Source organism: Sarcophilus harrisii, chromosome 2 (assembly GCF_902635505.1).
Source record: "Sarcophilus harrisii chromosome 2, mSarHar1.11, whole genome shotgun sequence".
In the NCBI taxonomy this organism is placed as follows: Eukaryota; Metazoa; Chordata; class Mammalia; order Dasyuromorphia; family Dasyuridae; genus Sarcophilus; species Sarcophilus harrisii.
The window spans coordinates 371600381-371613371 of record NC_045427.1 but is presented as its reverse complement, the minus strand read 5'-3'; the positions used below and the strand labels follow the sequence as shown (position 1 = coordinate 371613371).

General features: G+C 35.7%; 1 protein-coding gene across 4 annotated transcripts in view; it reads left to right on the top strand.

The window, feature by feature from the left end:
* The window catches only part of SIL1 (SIL1 nucleotide exchange factor), a 328425-nt gene that overhangs the window by 204228 nt on the left and 111206 nt on the right, over positions 1-12991 (top strand). The window lies entirely within an intron of this gene.

Genomic DNA, 12991 nt, shown 5'->3' with positions numbered 1-12991 from the left:
AAGATATTCATTATACATATGAAGTCATACAAAACATTTTCATATTACATGTTGGAAAAACTGAAAATAAGAAAAATAAAGTGAATCAATATCTATTAATCTGCACTCAGAGTTCATCAATTCTTTGGAATTGGATAACATTTTTCATCATGAGTCCTTTGCTATTAATGTGAATCATTATATTGATCAGAGTAGATAAATCTTTCAGTACTCTGTGTACAATGTTCTCCTGGTTCTTCTTACTTTGCATTAGTTCATACAAGTCTTCTTAGGCTTTTCTGAAACCACCCCCTCATTATTTCTCTATCCAATATTTTTATTTTCCCCAGTTACATGTAAAATAATTTTTTACATTTGTTTTTAAAACTGTGAGTTCCAGATTCTCTCCCTTTTCCCCTCCCATCCCCTCATTGAGAAGGCACATGTGAATTTGTGCAGAACATTTGCAAAAAAGTGATATTATAAAAAAAAAGTCATACCTCTCCCCACCCCCCAAAAAAAACCCTCAAAGAAAAATAAAATTTTGTTTTTTTTTTTAAAGTATGCTTCAGTCTATGTTCAGATACAATTAGTTCTTTCTCTGGATATGGATAACATTTTTCATTATAACTTCTTCAGAGTGGTCTTGGATTATTATATTGCTGAGAATAACAAGGTCATTCATAGCTGATCTTTGCACAACATTACTTTTACTTTGTACACAGTGCATTTCACTTTGCTTGAGCTTATGGAGTACTTTTTTTTTTGTTTTTACTGTAGTCTGGTCCTCCAACAGTCTGAGGGACAGTGAACTGGCCCCCTATTTAAAAAGTTTGAGGACCCCTGTGTAACTTAGATTATCTTGTCTCTTCAAAGTAGGGCAGTGGCAGTAGAGTTCATGAGAGAGCTCAAGTTTCTTGTTCTCACAAACTTGCCTAGTCCAAGGGTCTGTAACCCTGGAGGGGTTAGACTTGGACAGTTCTGGTTAATCTTCATAGAATACCTGAAGCCTTGCTCTCCTCTATCTTGATCCTAGAAACTATCACAGAGTTGTATTCCTGACATTTTGGAAGTTTCAATCAGTTAAATTCTGTCTCTTGGTTTTATCAATTGGATTGTCTCCAATTGGTCTCTGAACAAAAATTTTCCATCTCTTCATTAAATAGAAAGATCCACATTGCTTCTCACTTTTACCTACTATCTTGTCTCATGATTCCAGTTTTGGAACCCTCTTTATTCATTTCCCCTAAGAAGCATAACTGGGAAATGCAAATAAGACTAGATTTGAATTGGGGAAGAGAAAAATCTCCAGGTATATCTGATTACCCCTTTTTTCTGCATGTACTTGTAGAATATCCCCACACATTACCACCTATCTGTCTTTGTGCTGTCATGACTTCTTATATTTCTTTGTGTGGTGGTTGTGGTTCAGAAGTGTAAATTGTAGTTTTGGAGACTGGCAGTAAGTGGAAGGTGACACATATATAAAAGATGGAAAGGAAAAGACCTCTTTTCTTAAACAAGTTCCTCTGTTTTTTGTGTGTCCTTAACAATACAGATAGTATATAAAGACATAGGATCTAAACACATTACCAATTTCAGCAAATAACTAACTCCTGAGCTGAAAGCCATTTTCAGCTTGTGTACAATTTGGAAAAGCTTATTACCCTGTTGGGGAAATAGTTATGTAAATATTATCTATGGATATATAATAGATGTAATAGGATTTAATCCATAAACAATCAACAAATTATAGTGGTTGACATTTAAGAGTTTCAATCTATTGTTTTAACCCCCTTTTACTAGGGATATTTAGCAAATACAAAGAATGATATCATGTAAATTCAACCATCTTTATGTTTATTTTTTGGCTTTCTTTGCATGTTTAAATCTAAGGCCAAATTATCACTTTGCCAAGCATGAAAAACACTATTTTGATGTGCCAACCACCCCTGTAGGGGCATTTGCAAATAACTGAGCATTTCGTTTAAAAAGAGAAGTATCAGTACAGGCAGTTTGCAAACTGTTGGTGGACATTAGCCAATTTGGGGGGGGGGGGGGGGGGGGGGGGGGGGGGAGAACCAGTAGGAGTGTCTCTTAAGTTTTTCCCTTGTCTTTGTATCTCTTCAGCTGGTTTTGCTATAAAGTTAGTAGTTCCTGATGCTTGAGCCTTTTTCTGGGAGGACAAGCTCTGTTTGTTGGAGATGGAGATAGTATGGTTTAAGTTCCAGAAACAGTTGACTTTGATGGAAGAAGAGAGTAAAGGTGACCTGGCAGAACAGGAAGCAAATCAATACGAGGTTTGACTTCATGATAAAAGTTCTTTAGGTTTCATTATTTTGGAGTAACTCTGTACAAGAAGAGATACCTGAGTATCTCTCCTAGGTCCTGCATCCGTTCCCCTTTGTTGAGGTTGGGAAGGGGATCCCAAAAGGCTGGGGTCATAGACTGGTGTCCTGAGGTGTCTCAAAAGAATTTGCAGGTTTGAAACCATCTCTTTAGCCAAGGGGTAAAGTTCATTGTAATGGTAGCACTAGTACAAACAGACTGAATTCCAAAAGAATTCAACAGAGAAATTAAAGGAAAGAGACACATTTATCCATCTTTCTATCATTGAAATGCTAATTCTACAGCTCAGGGAGTGGTCTCTGGAATTTGGTGATCACTGACAAGATTATCACTATTGTTTTAGGAGTTTGGTCCAGGGGATCTCTTCTGAAGTCAGAAGCTTTCTGACAGTCTGCAGTGAGTTGAGGAATGGTCTATTCAGAATCAGACAGATTTGTTGTTCTTAGATTGGTAGTGTGGGAAGTCCTTGACGTAGACTCCAAATCCAGAAGATTTAGGATTACTGACTTATTGTTAGAACAGAAGCACCCCCTAAGATCTGGGGACCTCTAAATCATATTATATCACCTTGATGATACAAATGTGACCTATTGTCTTTGAGGTTGTGCCACTGAGCCCAAGTGATGGCAGGTCCTATCAAGCAGAATATGCTTGGAGAAAGGGCTGAACACATTGTATTGAATTGTATAGTGTAATTGGAGATAAGTCAGACTGATCAACAGAAGGTTGATCACCACTGAATGATGAATTTTTTCAATCATAGTTATTTGTGTAGACTGTCCTTTTGAGCAAAAACAGTTGCTTTCCTATGAAATCAGTAAAAGTACTGACATATGATGGATAAAGTGAAAGAATACCATCTTTTTTGATAGGGTTTCCTGATTTCCTTTTATTTTGGGATTCAGATAGTTGAGCTAAAGAAAATCTCCAGTAGATGATCCCTTTTTTGCTTTTTGGTAGGTTATTTTATAAAGGAGAGAAGACACTCTGCCACTGGAGTTTAGAATCTGGAGTGTTTGGGGGGAGGGTGCCTTCTGTTTCTGGTTTTTATGCATAATTTATGTTTGCATTCCATTAGATTTAGCCTTCCTTTCAATTATGGAGATGACTCTTGAGTCTCTTTTTGTCTCTGGGAGTATGTATCTGTTATAACAATTGCCTTTGGAGAAAGGGGAATTGCCAGTAATTCTAGTCCTCTGAAGAAATGCAGTACTAATAGATCCTGGGTCTCTATTTGGCTTCCTTAGGAGAACAGCATTTTGTGTTTGCTTGTTGGCTTCAAGTTTCCTAACTTGGAGCTGGCAGAAAGTGGTGGGACTGTGGTAGCTGTGGGTTTGGTTTCCCCTGAGAGAGCTATTGTTTGCCAGGTTTTGAATTGAATCATTCTGCTATATATGTGTAAAGTACATTTGCATCTGATATTTCTTACATTCTTTTAGTAGCTCTGTAAGATTGGTTCTAAAGATCCTGATGTGCCTCTTCATTTCTTCTTCCTAGCTGCTTTAACAACTTTGAAATCTTCTGATGAAAGGTATTATTTTCATGCTAGTGAAAGTCATTGTCAGCAATGTATTGGGGCTTGGTAGCCCAATGGATTGATAACTGAGTGTGGACTCCTGAAGACCTGAGTTCAAATTTGATTTCAGTCATTTACTAGCTTTGTGTTCCTGGGCAAGTCATTCAACCACTATTTTCCTTAGTTTCTTCAGCAGTTGAAGTTTCTTCAATAGTAGGCTTCTATACCCTACCTTCCAAGGGTTTTTGTGAGGATCAAATGAAATATTTGTAAAGGGCTTAACTGAGATATTTGTAAAACTTCCTTTCTCTTTCTCTTTTCCCTCCTCTTCCCTCCTCTTTTCTCCCTTACCCCCAGATTTTCTTTGATCTTCAATGAACTTGGTACACTTAATGAAACTTGTAATTCTAAGAGGTTTGGCAATTGTTAACGCTGTAAAGTTATCCATGCATATAACTGTAAATAAAAGGCTATTAAATAAAAAAAAAAAAAAAAAAGAAAGAAACTTGTAATTCTTATTGGAGATCTTCAAAATAAGCACTGTTATTATTGGTCCTTTGTTTTTGTTTTTCAAGATAAATTTTTATTCATTCATTGATTTATTTTGATTTGATTTGAAAATAGTAGCTTTTTACTTTTCAAAATACATGCAAAGATAATCTTTAATATTTATCCTTGCAAAATCTTGTGTTCCAAATTTTTCTCTTTTCCTCCCCATGTCCCACCTCCCTTAGACAGCAGATTAAACATGTGCAATTCTTCTAAACCTATTTCCACATTTATTATGCTGCACAAGAAAAATCAAATCAAAAGGGGAAAAAAATGAAAAAGAAAAAACAAGCAATAAAACCAACAACAAAGGTGAAAGTACTATGTGTTGCACATTCAGTCCCTATAGTGTTTCTCTGGCTACACATGGCTCTCTCCACCCCAAGTCTATTAAAATTTCCTTGAATCACTTTATTGTTGAAAAGAGTCACGTCCATCACAGTTGATCATCACATAATCTTGTTGCTGTATACAATGATCTCCTGGTCCTGCTCATTTCATTCAGCATCAATTCATGTAAGTCTCTCCAGGCCTTTCTGAAATCATCCTTCTGATCATTTCTTGTAGAACAAATCATTTACCATAACTTATTCACGTATTCCTAAAATGATGGCCATTCACTCATTTTCGAGTTCCTTGCAACTACAAACATTTTGGGATACAGACTCAGTAGAAACACTTCTGGTCTTTTCTTTTTAAGGAGTTCCATTGACATCTTGGAGTGATGCCTTAACTGGCATGTGAATTGGAGTTGAGTGAGGCAAAGTTTTAGCTTCCCTAACTCTTCCTGAATTGTGGAATTGTCCAGGGGCAGGACAAAAGTCAAGATACTGGCTATAGCCCAGGATATATGAATGCAGCAGATGACCTTGTGGCCTTTGATGCCTGACCAAACTCTTAAGTTCTTTACAACACCTGAATTTACCATCTTCAGCATTAGAACAAGTTGTTCTTAGCTACTCATTCCTCTGGGAAAGTTTTTCACATGCTTGGGGGTGGAGATCTCCCTAACTCACTGACAGGTTTGAGGCCTGTTGATTACTTTCAACCTGGTTTAACCTTCTGCCAAGATGGCCACCATGCATACTGTGGCTTTGTGGGGCTACAAGCGAGCTGGATGAAGGTATAAGGGATATAAGGATTGTTTTGGGGGGACTAGTACTTCTGGTGTTAGGGATAATCCACTTCTTTTCAGGCTAATCCTTTGGAGTTCATTCCTTCAAATAAGTCTCACATAAGCATTAAAAACTACATGAAAACTGAATTGGGGAGGATGGATCATTCGGACTCCTCAAATAATGCCATGTAGTTGGTCACCCATTACTTTATGTAGCAGGTTACCCCTGTGTGTATCCATTATACATTTCCTGTTTATATATTTGCCATAATCTATTGTCGCTATTTATTCAACCCTAAAGAAAATACAAGGCCTTTTCAGCATCATCTTCAATTTATCCTCTTGTGAGGCCAGATCCATTGCACTCTTCCCTACTCTAACTTTTAGAACTTTCACAATTGAAACTTTTATAAGATTTTGCATTGCAAATCAGTAGTTTGTACTGGAAAGATGATTTGCCAAAGAAAGTCCAGCGTTGTTTGAAAATATTCCTCAGAAAGGAAGGGGTAATTGATTAGAATAGGAGCCCGTTTGGAGAAGTGAAGTTGACCCTAGATTTGGATTCTTCCCTACTTGTCAAGTTGGTTTTATAGTTTCACATGTGCAGAGGAGCGGGACTGACAGAGGAAACTGATGATAGCTCAAAGATAAACCAGTTTCACTTAGTAGGTTGGTACCCTTCTGAAAATGAATTTTTTTTAAACCTAAAAAAATTTCTTCCCTAAGCAAAACTCTTCCCTCTGTTGTATTTAATTTAAATATAATCAACAATTTTTTTTTCCTGGGGATATAATTCTATGGAAAATATAAAAATTCAAAGCTAAGAAACCAGAGCACTTAACCCTTGAGAAGTTATATTAAAAAGTCAAAGACAGAATAATAACTAATAATGTCTTTGTAGCTATAAATATGAAATTCAAAGCTATGGATAGAAAAATTGAGTTTTAGGAAAAATAAAAATCTGTATTCTATAGTTCTAAAGACACAGTTGGTTTTGGAACATAAAAGTGTATTATGTATAATTTTTTATAAAATTATCATATTTAATCTACCTTGAAGTATAAAAGATGAGATTGGGGGAGAACCCAGAACAATTTAAGGGAAAAAAACACTCTTAAAAAACATCTTTTTCCCTTTCTCATTTCTTAGGAAATCTGAAAAATATCTTGGAAAGGAAGGAAATTTTCCTCTTGAAGAACTTTTTGTGTATTTTTATTTTTTATTTTCTCAGGTTTCACATCTCTATTTTTTAACTATGTGATCATTGTATAAAATTAAGCTTTAGTTGATATAAGCTGGCTTCTCCTTGTATCATATTGAGTCATAAGAATAGAGTAGATTTAAAATGTGACCCATCTTTATTTTAATATCCCCTGGTTTTAGGCTTTGTCCTAGAATTAATTAGCTACTTTTCAGTGTCCTGTGAATCTAACATAACAGGACTAACAATATCCTATGACACTGAAGCCTTGAAGTTATACAGGATAGGTAAATACAGGAGGTTTTTCTTTTTTTCTGAAATCTGTATTCAGCCATTTTAGGAGTTTCCCATATAATGCATCTGACTTTTAGCTTCTGTTTCTAAAGAAATGGTAACATATTCTGTTTTCCATTTGTTTATTTATGGTCTTGTTTTTCTACCCTTGCAAAACTTGATATAGGTACAAAGCTTCAGAAATGTACACATACCAGAATAATAGATAACTCTGATTTGGTTACAAGGCAATAATTTAAGTAGACAGGTTTAGCTGATAACATAAAACACTAGAGAGAAATAGGATCAGTTTATAAATGTCAGCAGAACCCCTGAGAGTGAGTTGCTGCCTTGGAGCTGACTCTGGTGCTGTTATTTCATCTAATATATTATAAGAAGAAATAAACTGATGTCTGAGAAAATCTGGCTGACCAAGATTAAAAGAATGGGGTTGTAAATTAGCTATCTTTTTTATATTACTTTAAAGAAGTTTTTAGAAGTGACTAGACCAAATGGGACACTTACTTGTGCCCTAGGCAGGACCATTTTTGAGGTGGTGCTGAGAGACCATAATCCCCTCTTATCTGGATCTCACTGTTAAATATCTGCTTAACTGCTTCCATAGATCTGTGTTGTAAAGGAGTACCATCAGGTGCACTGCCAAAGAGAGGCTAGAAAGTACATCATTGTTTATGGTACCTCTTGTCTGGCTGATGGGTTCATTATACACATTAGGTCTGGTACCGTGGACTTGGTGGGAAGGTCAGTACAAACACTGTTTCCATGGCAGCTGTAGCCATTTGAAATGCTGATTGCAAAATATTTTAGTGATTTGGTGAAACAAAAATCAATCCAGCATAATAGGGCATTGTCACAAGATCGCCATCTCCCGACTTGAAAATAAATATTCCTGCTTTACCTTGACATTTATTCCCCATAAATGCGCTAGCGTTTATGTAGCATTATTCTGTGATCATGTTTTATTCTCTGTGACATGTTTGATTATTGATGTCTGCAGAGTCAGAGAAGCAAGTGGCATCAGGCAGGATTGGCTTAGGGTATTTACTGGTTTTTACTGAATGAATTTCAGTTTGGAGCTAAATATACTGACATAATGGGCTACAAGGCATTTATGACCAACATCTATTTTGGTAGTCCTAAGTCTTGTTGCAGTCTTCCTACTAACTTCCATGTTGAGCATTTAGACAAATAATTTGGAATACTTTGAGTTTTAGCTTTCATTAGAATGAGATACATTTTATTTCATTGTTTTTTTATAGATGGAAGAGAGTGTGAGTTGGTGGTACTTTGGATCTTCAGTCTACAAGGAAAAAAAAAGTTCTAGGTAGAATAAGAAAACTGGACACCAAATTTTAAACTCTTTAGTCAAGCCTTGCTATTAAGCAGAACTGTGCTGAACCTGGGTATAGAATTCAGTTCTTAAAGGTCTTCATTGAAGGAGCCTAGAGAGATTGATTATCAGCACTACTTCTGAGCTGGTATCCCACTTAGCACATGGTGAACATGTTGTTCTGTAATTAGTGTCTTGTTCAGGAACCCACTAAAATACTACAGGGATAATAGAGCTTTGTGTATGGAGTGGAAAATGAGGAGGGGTAGTGGTATTTATTGTGGCCAATTGAATTCCTCTCTTCCATTTTCAGGTGGTTTATATAGGCCCCTCTGAAATGCCCTACTTCCATTTATCTCTGAAGCCCAAAGAAGTATTGTGAATAAGACAGATGCTTAGCAGTATTGGGGTAGCAGTGGTAGAAAGGGAAATATCTAAATGTATACTACCTATATTCCATAGAAATCTAATCTCTGAAGCATATAAACTGTTTTCATCATAAAACTTGTTTGAAAACACATATACAAATTCTGTTCCAAATGGACACCAACTTTAAAAAAGCATAATGTAAGTTGACTTCCATTTAAGACAAATTTCAAGCTGTTTTGAGTAACATGGTTTGAAGTTTTGGTGGGGAAAAGATGTAAAGGACTGAAACTCTAAAAAAGGTGTTCTTGAATCAGACAACTGAGCACTTAAGGCTAATTACCTATTCGATATGAGACAATGATCCTATTAGCATATGTTTGGAAAAATGGTTCTTCTCACAGTTGATGTGGGGATAATCGTAGACAAATCTTAAGAGGATAGGGTATCAGAGGCCAGAGACTCACTTTGCAGCAGGAGGAGGAGGAGAGAAGTTGGTGATTTTAGACTGGAGAATCCAGGAGCCTTGTGGCAGTTTGTCTGTCTCCTCACTTCTCCCCCTAAAGACCAAGGACTTTAATTTATCTTGACTCTGGCTGATCCTGAGGCCTCCAGGGAGCTAGCCTAGACTTAACAAAAAGAGATTGAAAATCTTGATTTAAAATGAAGTTTGGAGTTTTATAGTTCCTGATTTAAACTAAGCAGTGGAGATTATTGCCCCTTGCCTAAACATGACCTTCAGGATGACTCTATCTGATTAGATGAATATGATCTGGAAAGCTGTGGTCACACTTCTGCTTCAAATCCAGACAATTATTTCTGTTGTACCAATTTGGTTAAGTAGTAAATGTCAAAGTTTAAGCTTAGAGAGTGGTTGATTAAGAGGGAGATGTCAAAGTTTAAGCTTAGGGAGTGTTTGAAGAGCTGGGAATAAAAGTTAAGCTAGTAATTAGCATTTCAAATATAAAATTGATAATTCATTTTCCTGATAACTTGTTTTGATGCAGTTGAGCAGAATGTGATTAGATTGGTATTTCATGTGACTTTATTCAACAAAATTTGTTTTTAAAGTATTTATTGACTTTCATTTATAGAGCTCTATAATTTATGCATATGTGGGTGTATAAGTTACATAGTTTATTTAAAGGGGAGAAATCAAATGAATATGCAAATAACTTCCATAGTATATGATAGGTTATTTAGAGAGGTATGATAGGGCTTTATGCTGATAGAAGATAGAAAACATCATCATGTGGAACAGTTTGTGTAGGAGATAGCAACTAAGTTGTATTTTAAAGGATAGTAGGAAATCTGCTGGCCAAGATGACCATTTCAGGCATAAGGAACAGCATGAGACAAGCACAAAGAACTAATATGTACTTATGTTTATAGTTAGTATTAAGAATGTGTATAGGGGAGAATAGTTTGATTTGAATTAAGAGTATTGAATATAGATAAGGGAAAAATATTAGACAAACCTGGAAGGGTAGAGTGATATATATTGTTGGAGGCCTTAGATGGTTTATTCAGTAATGGGGGGAATCATACAAGGGGGGAAAGGAGTGTTATGACACATTTATGCATTAAAGAATACTATCCCAAAACTTAGTCCAAGTGAATTTATGATAGTAGTAAAATTTACATTTTTTCCTGCCTTTTTCTTCTTTCCATTTGTGACTACCTCTTTACTCCTTCTGTATAAATATGGCTTCTCTTTATGTCTTGTCTCCCCCAATTAGAGTGTGAAAGCAGACTTAGCTGTTTGTATCCCCAGCACTTAACATTGTGCTTGGCACATGGTGAAGATTTAATAAATGCTTTTTCACTAATTTATTACATTTAGCAAGACAGTATCAAAACTGCTTAGTTTGTCTTTTGTTCCCTTCTGACTTTCCTTATGTTTTCTTAAATGAATTTTAAAAATTGTCAATGGATGCTCATTTCTAATTCATTGTTCATTCACTCTTCTATTTATTTATCTGTTCTCCATCTGTGTATTGTTATCATTACTCATCAGCTTCCCAAGTCCCAACAGAAACCTTCCTTTTATAACATATAGTATTTAGTTAAGCAAAACAAATGGACATTTTGATTGTGTCTGAAAATGTGTGTCTTATTTTGTGCCTCTGGTCTAGCAGATGGCAAAGTCCAGACCTTTCATTTTAAAGATGCTGACACAGATCCAAAAAAGTTAAGTGTCTTGCTTATGGTCAATGAGGTAATAAGTAAGAGATGGCAAACAATGGGATTTATACCCAGATTGAAGTATCTTTCTATTGTACTTGTTCTATTTGATTGCTGACACATTTAACGCAATTTTGAAATATTTTCTAGTTGTTTACTTTTACCTTATCTAAAAATCACAAAATTTGAGAAAAGGGAATCATTCTAGTAGAACCTACTAAGCAACTCATTTTTCAGTCCTTGACTTCCAAACAGTTGAAACTTGCTATCTTTTGAGACAGTCCATTTCTCTCTTAGACAGATGTAATTGTTAGGGAACATTTGCTGCCTCTTTGTATCTTTCACAAATTGCTCCTGGCATTGCCCTCTGGGGACAAATAAAATAAGTGTCATTCTTCTGAAATGGTCTTTGATATAGTTAACATTGCTATCATGCCTCTCTAAGTCTTTTTTTCTTTAGGCTTAACATGCCTAGTTCCTTTAACCAAACCTAAGACATAATTGAAAGTCCTTCATTTATCCTGTTTTTCTTCCTTAGACAGTTATAAGCTTTTCAGTGTTTGTGTTTTTTTTTGTTTGTTTGTTTGTTTTATTTTTTGTAAATTATAGAGGACCACAGATATTGGGGAACTATGGAGAAGTATACTTGAAGCAAAGATACTTATAGCAGGCTATTAACCTGGTGTGATTGATAAGATAATGGTTCTCTAGTTCATATATACTTAGTACTTGGTAAGATGATGCAGTTGTTCTCTAGTTCACACATACTTAGTGTGTTGTAATGATGTAATCATACTGAGGTATTTAAGGGCTGAGAGGACTGGAAATAGAGACATTCCATCTTTGACCAGCCTCCTGATGGCTCTCCTGCCTACTTCACTCCTTCACAAAGATCAAGGCTGATCCCGAGATCCTCCAGAGAACTAACCTGGACATTACACAAAACCAACAGAAATAAGATTAAAAGGGAAGTACAAAGCTGGGGGGGAAATCTTTACAGATAGTATTTCTGATAAATGTCTCATTTCTAAAATATATAAAGAACAGTGTCAAATTTGTGAGAAAACACACCACTTTTCTCAGAGTTCTCATAAAATCTGCTGTCCTCTACAGTAAATCACAATAACCAGAACTGATCATAGTGCTCCAGATGAGGCCTTACAAGAGTAGAGTACAGTGGGACTATCATATTTTTATTCTTTCAATCTGTTTTTTTTTTTTAATTCACTTTTTTTAGTGTGCTCTCCCACGTTGCCGATGCATATTACTTACCATTCTTTAAAACCCTTTTCAGAACAAGTGAAACTATAACTCATACCTTCTCCATCTTAATTTATAGAGTTTTGGGTTTTGTTTTTTTTTTTTTTTGGAAGAGTACACAAATATATTTGCCTTTATCCCAGTTGAATTCTTTCTTATTTTAATCAGTTCCTCTAGTCTGTCAAAGTCTTTTTGGATCCTACCTTTGTCATTTAGTTGTCCCTCTCAACTTTGTATTGCAAAATTGATGAGCGTATGCTATCAGTGTCCTTATTCAAGTCATTGATTAAAATGTTTCACAGCACAAGACCAAGCACATATCCACTCAAGACTTTCTACCACATTGATACTGAATTCTCTTTGAATTTAGCCATCTAGTCGTCAGTTCTGAATTATATTATCATCTAATTCCTATTGTTCCATCTAGAAATTTTGCAAGAATCAAAGTCAAGCATTTTGGTCATTTATTTGCAGACTATTCTCTTTCCTTTTTTGAAAACCAGTAAGATCTTGTGGGTTCTCTCCCGTTCTCCAGACAGTAGTGAAAATAGCTCAGCCATCCTATTTGCCAGTTTTAGGACCAAGAATGTAATTCACTTGATCTAAGAGACTTAAATTCATCTTGGAAAAGCCAAGGACTTTCTTAATTTCACCTTTTCTTGAGTATCTATTCCTCTAGTCATTTTTATTTTGTCATTCCAAAACAAAAGCCATTTTCTTCTGTGGAGAAAACAGAACAAAAGATGAAATAGTAGTATCTCTGGCTTCTCCCTGTTGCTAGTTTTCATCTGTCCATCCACCTTGAACAAGGTGAAAACTCAAGGGTGATGTCAGAATCCTGGTGTT